Genomic DNA, 13,521 nt, shown 5'->3' on the forward strand with positions numbered 1-13,521 from the left:
AAACTGTTTCTTTAACATGTATAGCCTGAAAAAGTTTTTTTAAAGCTAAAATTAATTATTTTGCATTGAACTCTTCGTTGCTCGTTAATAGTAGTACCTATAGTAGAATATATAGTAGAACATTCATGAAAGACATCAAGCTAGAAATAATACTGCAAATGAAATTGATTGTTAATTCTAATAATGATGCTACAAGTAACAGTTTGTGGTACTATCAATATTGAAATTAACAATTGCGTTGAAGAACTTATTGCGTATTATTCGCTATTGATGCTATTTTACTTATTTGTGTGATTTACTTCAGTAATCTGGTTTGAGTTATTGTATATATAAAAACAAAAATTTTTCTTAATTGAAATTCATGCACCAATTGAAATTAATAATAAAAACTGAAAAGTGATGAAATTGTTGCCTTTCAAAGATTTAAATGAGGTAAGTAGAATAATCTTTTAATTATCAATTTATTAATAACGAATATATAATAGTTTCTGCGCGTGTACGTGCGTGCGTGTGTTACATGTATACAGGGTGATTCAGAATAACATATTGGTCAGTTTACTGGAATATTTGTAATTGAATTCCGAGACGATTTTTTCTTTAATAAAAATTTTTCCGAGGCTTAGTTTTTAAGTTATAAGAAGGAATAATTAACGTGTAACGGGTCGGATACAAGTTGTAGACAGCGGCGACGCGATTCACTGTAAATGATATTTAAGTAATCCCATTTGTATTAAATTTTGTCATTTGCGGGCGTGCATTTATTATAATACTGTACATTTATTATAATAGTACATTTATTATAATGTTGCATACTTCATTATAATAATGTGCCACGTCTCGCACTTGTGACCGTAAATTTGAAGATTTCGCGCTCATCCCGGTATTTGAAGGCCGGATGACAGAGATCGATATGTGGCAAGTTAAATGTAGCATAATTAAAGTGAAAGTGGGGGAGAGAGAGAGAGAGAGAGAGAGAGAGAGAGAGAGAAAGTTTAAATGAGAATTGTTGTTCGTGTACTGTTGTGTCATTTAAGCGCAGCAGATGCCTTACAGAAACACCTGCGTGTAACAGTGAGTCGTACCACTTCTATCTACCACTTGTATCCGACCCGTCATACGCTAATTATTCCTTTTTATAACTTAAAAACTAAGGGACCAGATTTCGGAGATGCCAAATTTGAACCCTGGGTAGGGTTTTATTTTTTGCAATAAATTTTTTTACAGTTATTTCAGGGTGGAATAGGTTTATTATATAGATGCAAGTCAGCATTTATTATTATTATTATTATTATTAAATTAATTTTAATTTAATAAATTACTCTGGATATTATTTGTGATATTACTTTTTCTTATTTAGCTTAGGACTGTGTTATGGCTGAAAAGTAATCAGCGCACAGTTTCGCTAAGCTTGAATATGTGTTTAAGTTCACATAAACAAAAATAGCACGAAGATTTAGCCACGACCGTAGAAGGTTTGATTTATTCAATTTGTATTAGAAACTAAGCCCTGGACAAATTTTTACTAAAGGAAAAATTGTCTCAGAATTTGATTACGAATGTGCCAGTAAACGAACCAATATTCTGAATTATCCTGTATATGTATACAATCTATTATAGTTGTTAAAAAATTGCTAATTAATATTTATGTTTTAAAAATAAAGTTTTAATAAATATCTCCCTGTATGAATACTTTTGTACATATTTAAGTAATGCAGTTTTTGTTATTTAATTTCTAGATTGTGTTACTAAGCCATAAATGTAGATTTACATTTTTGATTACAATTTTGTCTATGTTCTCAATGTTTCCTTAAAATACTCCAGTAAGCAAGAAACATTAAAGTAACATTTAGAAATGTTAATTTTGTGTGAACTGTTAAACATTTTAAAATAATATATAAACATTAAAAAGATTATTTAATACATACTGATTTCAACAACTTTTGTCGAAACATTGTTGAATTGTTTTAAAAATATTGTATTATTTCGAAGTCATAGTTAAAGTATATTTATATTGATGTTGTGTACAACGTTAAATAGGACATATTTGAAAACGTGATATATTATTAAATATTATTGTACTCGACGAGACGAGCACACATTTCATTTGCACTAGGACACTCGAACGCGCGACACGAAATGAATAAACACTCTTTACGAAAAGAACACAAGCTTTAATCGTGGAACTTTATATAATAAAATCGTAGCGGGATTATACAAAATATTTCTTGACGGCTCCGCGTCCTAAAACAGAACAAAAGCTGGCCGCGCTTCTTCTGTCTGATCGATTGATCAGCTTCTCAAGCTCAGCCGGACGGGCACAACAATATTATTGTATTAACATAGTAATGATTTTATGCTTTTTGGGAAGCGATACATTATTCGACTTTGCTTAAGAAGTAGTTTTTCAACCATTTTTACAATATATGATGTGTAAAAAATAAATATCAAATATTTTAGGGACGTATTTCCATCGATCAAATATTAGAAATTTCATAAATATAGATTCGTATAAATATAAGTCTATATAAACATGGGTTTAAAAATTGCTTTATTTCTGAGATTAGAAAAAATTGTATTCTGACAATGGAACATTTCGAAAATGAAGCAATTGTTGTCGTAAAATAGAATATAAAAATGTTTTGTAAATTACTGATTTTTTGATAGCTCTACTTTAGTATTAGGTATACCAAATAATTAGATGAATCATATTGTGTGAAAAAAATCATATTTGATTTAGTAATAGATTTAAACAAATGGAAAGGCCTAAATTAGAAAGTGCCAGATAGATAAATATCAATTACTTTACACTCAAGTTTCTGAGTCTTCTTAAGCCAATACTTTTAAATTATAAATTATTCTATTACGATACAGAAACACAAGTCATTTAATAATGAATACATAGATGTAAACATGCATAATTTTCTTACCTTGTAAATTCGTTTTTTATTTCAAAGTGAGAAAAAGACATTATCTAGAGCAGTCAAATTATCATGGATTTGTCCGTTCTGAGAGCCACAATTTTTATGCCGAAAATTTTTCAAAAAGTATAAAATAAAATTAAACTAACTTTATTTTAGAGTTCTTATTTGATTCTTTCGAGAATTTATTTTATCATTATTTACAGAATTTCCAGATTAAAGAATTTTCTTCCAAATTTTGATTTTGCTATTACCATGGAGAATTTTTCAAGAATATAAAAAGCTTAGGAGAATTTTTAGAGAAAGAAAATATAAAGATTAGTATGTTAAACAGTATTCTATAAGACAAATAAATTCAAATTACCTTCAATCCAGTCACTATTTTTATGCAGAAGTGGTGATGAGTCAACTAATATCTATCACAAATATGATAAGATTTATTGAAAATTTTTTCAAATTCAATAATCTAAAATTAGCTTTTTGGTATGCTATTGGACTGTCACATCAAAGAATTGAAGATTTTCCTTAATGTATACAGAGTGATTCAGAATAACCCGTTGTCCTTCAAGGGACGTATTTCTGGTCGAATTCTAAGACAATTTTGCCTTTGGCAAAAATTTGGCAAACGCTTAGATTTTGAAATATAAGCCGATTAAATTAGCGTATCACGGGTCGAATACAGATGGTACGCAGGGGCGGTGCACTCATCGTTACGCTTGGGTGTATTGTGAGGCGCCTGCTGCGCTCAGCCGATACAACACACCAGTCTCCCCCCCCTCTCTCTCTCTCTCTCTCTCTCTCTCTCTCTCTCTCCGCCACATCACAATGCTAGCTTTAACTTAAAAATGTAATTATTTTTTGTTGATTTTAATAATTTTGATAAGAGAAGTGCCAGGAAATTTCTTGTACAGTCGAAGAATTAAAGAAAGAATTACACGAAATCTACAAAAGTATTTACAACTCGAGTTTTTAGAAACAGTAGTAATTTTCTTGTCAGAGAGAGAGAGAGAGAGAGAGAGAGAGAGAGAGAGAGAGCGAGCGAGATCTTGCGTGAACAAGTTTGGGCATATTTACTTACGTATTTTTCTGTACAGCGATCAATTAGTTGCTTCCACGATGAGGCCAGGGTTTTCTTGATCTTCTCGTAAATTATCTCTTTAATATCACAATACACAATTTATTCACTTGATTAATGAAACTTGAGCAACTAATTAATGATCATTTCAGATAACGATTACTGCAAATAATTATTGGTCATTTGGCGTGTGAAAATATGTAGCTCGATAAAACACGTGTTTATGCGCGACAAACAGCTAACACGTGTTTACTTAGTAACAGGAAAGAGCCGACTGATTTTATTGGTTATGTTATGATCGAATATGAATAAGTGATTGGTCGAACAGAAGTTAGAACACGGCAATTTAAATAATAAAATGTTGATTAATATTATTTTTAATAATAAAATCTATTAAAAAATATTTTTTTGAAATAGTGAAGCAATTTTTAATAAATAATAAAGAAACCTAGGATTATAATATTTCTCAATAAATTTTATTATTAAAAATAATATTAATCAATATTTTATTTTTAAATTGCCGCGTTCTAACTTCTGTTTGACCAATCACTTATTTATATTCAATCATAACTTAACCAATTTAATCATAACTTAACCAATAAAATCAGTCGGTTTTTTCCTGTTAGCGAGTAAACACGTGTTGTCTGTTTGTCGCGCATAAACACGTGTTTTATCGAACTACATATTTTTACACGCCAAATGACTAATAATTATTTTCAGTGATCGTTACTTGAAGTGATCGTTAATTAGTTGCTCAAGTTTTATCATTCAAGTGAATAAATTGTGTATTGTGATACTAAAGTGATAATTTACGAAAGGATCAAGAAAACTCTGATCTGTTTCATCGTGGAAGCAACTACCCAGATAGCCAAACCTGACAAGAGTACGAATTGAAAATTTATGATACACATTATGCTGGCAAAAAATTAAGCAGCAGCCAGACATGATTTGTTGTTTTGGTTAACGTTAGCAGAAAAACAGCAAAGTCTCTCCGAGCAGAGACTGTGTCATCATATGTTTAAAAAATGCACCAAAAAATGTAGCAAAACTTATTGACATAAAAAAAACGGAAATCGAGTATTACGTGTTGGCACAATAAAACAACAAAAATAAGCAAAACTTATATATATTAAATAGCGACATAATTAGTAGGGAAAATGTAGTTAAAAATCTATCATAATAACTGTCACATTATAACAACAGAAACGTAGCAAAGCTCGATCTGTCTCATTAAGTACTGACAGCAAAACACAGCAAAAATTGAGCACAGCATACCGTCACGATGTGGCAAAAACGCGGCAGATATGATCTGCTTTATCAGCTCTTGACGGCAAAAGCGCAGCAGAAATTAGGCACAGTGTGCAGTCAGGACATGACAGTTAAAACACGGCAAATATATTGGGTATAAAACTTAGTTTGGTCCGTTGAAAAAAAAAAATGGCTCTAGGTACTATAAATGGTTGACGGCGACAACTGATTTTTGCTGTATCGTGAAGTGTCAACATCTGTCAAATATTGTTTACAAGCTTTTGAGTTTTACACAACAAGTTTAATTTTTACTGCATTGAAAATGTCGAGTTTTGTTCCAAATAAGCACCATTTGCGGGAAGTTTCGATTTTCTGTTTCATTTGGAAGAAAAGTGCAGCTGAAGCGCATCGAATGCTTGTGGAAATGTATGGAATCTGCACCATCAAATAAATCTTGCAGAGAATGGTTGCAACGATTTAAAAGTGGTTTTAGTTTTAAAAACAAAGAGCGTTTGGGTCAACCGAAAAAGTTTGAAAATGAAAAATTAGAAACATTACTCTATCAAGATTCGTGTCAAACGCAAGAAGAGCTCGCAAAAACATTGGACATTATTTAACAAGCTATTTTGAAACGACTCAAAGCCGCGGGTTACATCCTAAAGCAAGGAAATTGGGTCCCATACAAATTGAAACCAAGAGATATTGGACGACAATTTTGCATGTCTGAAATGTTGCTTGAACAAAAGAGTACAAAAGTACAAAGTACAAAAAAAAGTCTTTTCTGCATTGAATCATTACCGGGGATGAAAAAATGGATTCACTACGACAATGCAAAACGCAAAAAATTTTATGTAAAGCCCGGCCAACCGGGAACATTAACGCCGAAGCCGAATATCTATGATGCCAAGGTATTGCTCTGTATTTGGTGGGATCAGAAGGGTGTGATCTATGAGCTGTTAAAACCTGATCAAACCATTACGGGAGATTTCTACAGATTACAATTTATCCATTTAAAGCGAGCTATAGCCAAAAAACGTCCAGAATATGCGACTAGACACGAGTCCATAATCTTTTACCATAACAACGCTCGGCCTCATGTTGCTGTTCCGGTTAAAAACTATTTGGAAAATAGCGGATGGAAAGTTCTGGTTTACCCGCCTTATAGCCCAGACCTTGCCCCTTCCGACTACCATTTGTTTCGATTGATGCAGAACGCTTTGATTGAAATACGCTTTACTTCAGAACAGGGTATCAAAAATTGGCTTGTTTTATTTTTGACTTCAAAAGATGAACGCTTCTACGACGGAATTTATAAATTACCAGAAAGATAGGAAAAAGTAGTGGCTAGCGATGGGCAATACTTTGAATAAGATATTAATTCATTTTATTGTTTAAATAAATGCGTTTTTTTTACAAAAAACCGGAACGAATTAAGTTTTACACCTAATAGAACACGAATTGATTAATCAAGAAGCGCGGTTGCGTCTTGCGCCTATGTCTCTTTTCTCTGAATGAACGATTGTTAATTTTTCTCTCCGTGCTCTATGAGCGGAGATATCGTAACGCAAAGTCTAAATTTCGACGTTTTACATGTAAGATATGTCATTATCATTATTGTCGTCGCCCTCAGAGATTTTCCCTTTCACATTTTTGACACACTGGTGCTAGCATACATTAATCAGCTGGGCTGCGTTCAGAATGAACGTCTAGATGCACCCAAACATCATTCTATCATTGTTTAACATTTGGTAAACAACAAAGATAAAACGACATCTGGGCGCAACCGGATGTTCATTCTGAACGCATTCCTGTATGCGACTTGTGGTGTATGTGGTGTAGTACCTCTTGATCATTATGATTGCTGTGACAGGTTTTCTAATCTGAGTATTTATCAAGAGGCTTCGTCAACAATAATCTTAGTTCGCGGAACAGTGCGACACTTTCTACCAGTACTACATGATTTTGTCTATACAAAAAACATATTTACTGTGGATGGAGCTGAGAATTTGGTTATAAGGACTTCCATTTTTTTATTTTATACTGGTGAGGAATTTGATTTTTGAAAATTTATTTATATTCAAGTAGGCAGTTTTTGATATTTTGAATTTCTTGCTTGTATTACATATGTATATACATATATACATGTAATAAAAGCAAAAAGTTCAAAATATCAAAAACTGCCTATTTGAATATAATTAAATTTTCAAAAACACGCATGCACGCATGCACACACACACGCGCGCGCGCGCGTGTGTGTGTGTGTGTATATTTTTATAGCTAAGCAATAACGCGAGGCATAGCAACCAAATGAGGTTACCATGCCACAAAAATATTATAATTAAGAAATACGCGAAGCATGACAACCAAATGAGTTTTTCATGCCACGAATGTAAAGCATTTTTGCAACATGGAGCCCGAAATCCCCAAAACCTGTGAATTAGACTAACCGTGTTACGAAAATGCTGACGAATGATTGCGCCAAGCAACGGCTTAGCGCAATCATCCCTGTACAAAAGCATCGCCGGATCGATCAAGCGACGGAGAGTAATCAATGAAGTCGTGCGAACAACAGTGTGTCCCGTTGTATCCGAAACTACATCTGAATGTATGAGGTATGTTTGGAAAGTAAGATTACATCAAATATTACAAATCGAAAAATGTGAATTTATTTATGAAACTTACATGGAATGTTACGTAGGTATATAACTATTTTTCAACATAGTCACCATTCAGTTCCTTACATTTAGTGAGCCGCGGGAACAATTTTTTTATGCCCTCGTTGCACTCGTTTCCCGCCAACTTCTTCGACCATTTGTAGTCCGCGTTTTCTATCTCCAAATCGGACGAAAATCGTTTTTTACTGAGACGCTCCTTTAGACAAGTGAAAAGGAAGAAATCAGAAGATGCAAGGTCCGGACTATGGAATGGATGGTTTAAAATATCCCACCCAAAAAGGTTGGGATGTTTTAAAAAAACCTTTTTGGCTGGAATGTTTTAAACCATCCATCCCATAGTCTGGACCTTGCATCTTCTGATTTCTTTCTTTTCACTCGTCTAAAGGAGCATCTCAGTAGAAAACGATTTTTGTCCGATTTGGAGGTAAAAAACGCGGTCTACGAATGGTCGAGAAAGTTGGCGGGAAACGAGTGCAACGAGGGCATAAAAAAATTGATTCCGCGACTCAGTAAATGTAAGGAAATGAATGGTGACTATGTTGAAAAATAAATCTATATACCTACGTAACATTCCATGTAAGTTTCACAAATAAATTCACATTTTTTGATTTGTAATATTTGTCGTAACCTTACTTTACGAACATACCTTGTAACTACGCCGTAACCGACCGTAAGACAATTACATTTATTATTTGAAACCACTTGGACTCTTTTTCTCAACTTTCTTCGCCGGATCTCGAGATTCTTGGTGTCCGCGAGCTTATGCTCGTGGGCATTTGCCACACAATAAAACTGGTGTTATAAGTAGGATTTTATATCCCGACATCACGGAAAAGAGGTAACCCTGAGAGACAAAGAAGATAAAGGGCAAGCCAGGGCGAGATACTCCTGCCAGAATCCAAGGAGATCCGCCTACGCATTGAGCCATTGAACCACAGAGTCATAGAGCCATCGAGCTATAGGGCCACAAAGCCAATCGAGCCACAAGCCACAAGGCTATCGAGCCACGAGCCATCGAGTCGCAGATCCATTGAGCAACGAGTCACCGAACCGCCGAGCCACCGAATCGTTGTGCCGCTGAAACGTTGAATCAACGAGCCAACGACTTGCAGAGTCGACAAGGCCAACGCTGACCTACTGCCCTGCTGATAAGCCGTCGAGCATCAGATTACGTAGCGCAGAATGAGACAACAATATGCAATCAGTCATTCTCATCGTACTATAAGTCACTACCACTCTTCTTTTCCCGCACATGGCAGATGAGAAAAGCGACTCACTGACCGCGAAGGGAACCGAACTATCCAACTCTTAACACGAGTGGAGTAGAGAAAAAACGCGCTTAGACAAATGCACCGCGACGCAGATAAAGCGCTAACCGACTTCATCAAGTACGACTCAACCCGCGTGATTACCGAACGCCACTTTAAAATCCGAATGCTGGACTTCAACCTAATGGACAACGACAATACTAATGCGATGGAATCGGAACTACCGTTCAATACCAATTTCCGATTGGCACGCTTCCCCGTCGAAACGGCCGCGGGACCAAGTAATCTCGGCCCGTCGAACGCCCCAACAACTTGTGAAACGCAACAAATGCAAGACTCCCTGGGTGTCGACCCAGAGGCAAACTTGACACTACAAGATGTCATGCGCGAGATATGAAGATTACAAACACGAATCGATGAAAATGAGGCTCAAGTTTGCATTCCGCGACATACTACGGCCCGCCGATTAAGCTTCCACAAACACGCATTCGACAGTTCACACGACCGGTATTCATAGAATATAAGAAACCAACGAGAGTCCACAGTTAATTTTCTACCGCTATAAGACGCATAGAACACGATACCTGAAATACACGGGACGAAACAAAATTGCCTCAATAAACTCATAAATGCAAACATATACACGATGATGAATAAGGCGATGACCAATCTCCAAACGCGCGAGGTACACGAGTTCTAACAACCTAAACGAGAACACAAACATGAGTATCTTGAAAAGAGAAACACGATACACAGGAAAAGGAAAAAATTCCACTTTTTAAGACAGCGGCACTAAGAAAGTGTCCGGGATTTTGGCTGTTGTGCCGATCAATCATCCATGAAAATACTCGAATTCAAGAAAAAACGAAGAGCGATAAAGGGCACGAAGTCGCAAAACAGAAATAACGATGACGGAGAAAAGAACTCGTTACCCGAACGAACGGACGCTGCATACCGCCTCACACACATTCAGCGCACGCCACATGCTGACAGTGCTGATAACGGATTAAATATTATTTTACTGCCCGTGCAAGAAGTTGCGCAAAAGAAAATTGAATTCCTTTCCGATACGGGATCAATGATTTCTTTGATCAAGCTCAAGACGCTGGCAAAAGACAAAGATAATAAGTAAGCAAATTCAACTCACAGGATTCACAGGGCACTCAATCGCAACGCTAGGAAAAACGTATATTTACATAAAACTGAACTGCAGAAGCTTCCAGTATATAGACAACGTAATAGACAACGACGTACCGATGGACTACGAGAGAATACTTGGCCTCAATTTTGTACACAAGAGCCGAGCCACATGCTATTATGCCACGAAGCCAGTTGTAATTGGAGACTCACAATTCTAACTCTACCGTGCGAGCAAAGAATGTTAAAATCTCAACGCAAGATTATAGTACAAGTCACCGCTAACATACACACGATTGACATCGAATATAAAGAAAAAAACGCCAGATATACACTTTGGCGAAGACCCGCGAGACACGGAAGACAAAAGGCTACAAGTAATGCCAGACACCGCAGAAGAAAGCGAAACCAAAGAGCTCTACCTTGCCTTGACCAAAGTCTTCAAGCACGCTTTCAATGCAGCAGGCGACACCGAGAAATACATGTTCACTCAAAAGAAAAAAGAAAAAACGCAGAAACGCACCAAGAGACAGTCAAAAGAAGATTGAAAGACAGCAAAAAACAAGAGCAAAAAAACCTATAACTAAAAAGCCTATAGAGCAGAATTAAAAGAATTATTAAGAAAATGACACTAGGTAAGAAAAAACCTGAGAACAAAATTGGAAGCGCACAGATAAAAGAAGAAAGAAAGAAACAGGCAGCAGCCTCACGAAGGACATCAGTGAAGTGGAAGGAGTGCCTAGAAGCACGTTATACTAGCCACGGCATCTACCCGGGAAACGCATAACGGGGGCCCTTCAAAACCAGATTGGGCGAAGAATAAAAAATGTCACAAAAGTCGACCGTATCTTGCACACGAAAATCACGAAAGATGAAGACACAAAAAAAAAGGGTAACAATAATCAAACGAATCAGTCGAAACACGACGTAACTAACGCTCGAAAGACAGCGACACGTAAACATATTAAAAAATAAATCAAGTATCAAAAGTTGAAGAATGATAAAAAAAACAATTAAATTACAGACTCATGGCCGCAAAAAGCCTATCAAGAGGAAGTAAAAACGAAGCTACCGTACGAGGTGCAGGCATTCCGGCAGGAACCCGGAATATACTTTGAGAAAATAGGAACAGGTAGAGGCATCATGGAAGTTAGCAATAAAAACAGACGTGACAGCAATAGAAGTACGCGTCCAGCACTACCTGCGAAGCATCGAGGAAATGTGCAACCTAACCATAGGAGACACAAATAGAAACTGCAAAAACACATTACAAATATTGAATAAAGAGAACAAAAAAATAACGACAGCCATAGAGAGACTACAAACAATTCACAAAAAGCGAACACCAAAACGAGGATTAATAGACGCAATAAAAACAAATTCCAAAACACTATTTGAAACAATGGACGCAAACGATGCAAGGATCATAGGCGAACAAATGGCAATGATACAGAAACGCCAACAAACAGCGGAACACATAGCAAAAAATCAATTGAAAATAGTAAATGCAACAATTGGTCATATCCAGGCACTAGAACAAGTAATAAGCCACAACGAAAAAAATAATCGCTAATATAACAAAAAAAATACAAGTACAAACAGCACAAGTAATAAAAAACGAAGAAATAGACGAGCACCTCATAACAATTACCGCCGTGCTCACAGACTTGTACGAAGACATCAAGGACGCTATGAACTACCCAACAGTGAAACAAGACGGAGCAGTAGAGACTACTGCCAATCAACAAAATAGTAAAGGACCTACGAGAAGCTACGGTCCATCTGCCCAACAGACTACACTTTCCCTTTAGACTACAAACAGGAAACTGGCAAGAAATACGCAAATACGCGAAAATAAGTGCATATTTTGATAACTCACACGTCTACAACCTCATAACCTTCCCAATAATAACGTAACCCGTGTACAAAATAATAAAAGCAATACCACTACAAAATAATAAAAGCAATACCACTACCGATACACGACTACGACAATGTATTCACATTAGTCAAAATAACACAGCCACTAATAGCCATAAATAAACTAAGCTCCAATTTCCTCCGATTAGAAACACAAGACCTCAACAAATACACAAAAATAGATAACACATACACGTGCGAAGAAAATCTACCGATATACCTGCAAGCCAACGCACCAGGCGAAGTACAGATATACACAGGAGCCACCGAGTACATGAAAAGCTGCGAGAAGAGACACATCGTAGCCAACAGCACATTATGGACCACACTCACAGAACCACAAGCATGGCTATACTCCACACTAACGGAAGAAAAAACAACAATAGAGTGCGACAAGCAGAGCAGAACACAAATCACACTAAAAAGAACAGAAAAGGTAAAAATAAACGACCATTGTAAATTTACGACAAACGATATAACAATATTAACGAAAAACGAAATAGGCACACGAACAACGGAGGCACATCTCCTGGAAACTAACCTAACACCTAACACTAACGCAATACAAAAATAAAATAACCGCAATCCCAGAAACTAAACTAAAACAAATTATAAGAGACCCTGCAGAATTAATAGAATATAGCAAAAAACTAAGCGAAATATCTGAAGAAATTAACAGCGAAAGCATTCTAACATCCGATAAATTCGTATACAACACAGGAACATTAGCAACAATCACAACAATAGCAACGATAGCAGGAATAAGCGTATACATATACAAACGAAAAAAGAAACAGACCACTAACTAAATAACAAATGCTAAAAAGAAAAAGATTTGAAATGATCGCCGAACAAAAAGTATAACCAGCGAAAATTGTAATAGATATCAGGAAATCTCAGTCCTCTCAATTTCTTTTTTTCATGCGGGGAAGGATGTTATAGTTCAGCAATAACGCGAGGCATGGCAATCGAATGAGGTTACCATGCCACAAAAATGTTATAATTAAGAAATACGTGAGGCATGACAACCAAATGAGGTTATCATGCCACGAATGTAAAGCATTTTTGCAACACAGAGTACGAAATCCTGAAAACCCGTGGACTACTTGGACTAACCGTGTCAGGAAAATACTGACCAACGATTGCGCCAAGTGCAACGGCTTAGTGCAATCACCCCTGTACAAAAGCATTGCCGAAGCGATCAAGCGACGGAGAGTAATCAGTGAAGTCGTGCGAACAACAGTGTGTCCCGTCGTACCCGAAGCTACATCTGAATGTAA

General features: G+C 36.1%; 1 protein-coding gene across 5 annotated transcripts in view; it reads left to right on the top strand.

The window, feature by feature from the left end:
* The window catches only part of LOC105197595 (ADP-ribosylation factor-binding protein GGA1), a 212,230-nt gene that overhangs the window by 30,980 nt on the left and 167,729 nt on the right, over nucleotides 1–13,521 (top strand). The window lies entirely within an intron of this gene.

Source organism: Solenopsis invicta, chromosome 11 (assembly GCF_016802725.1).
Source record: "Solenopsis invicta isolate M01_SB chromosome 11, UNIL_Sinv_3.0, whole genome shotgun sequence".
NCBI lineage: Eukaryota > Metazoa > Arthropoda > Insecta > Hymenoptera > Formicidae > Solenopsis > Solenopsis invicta.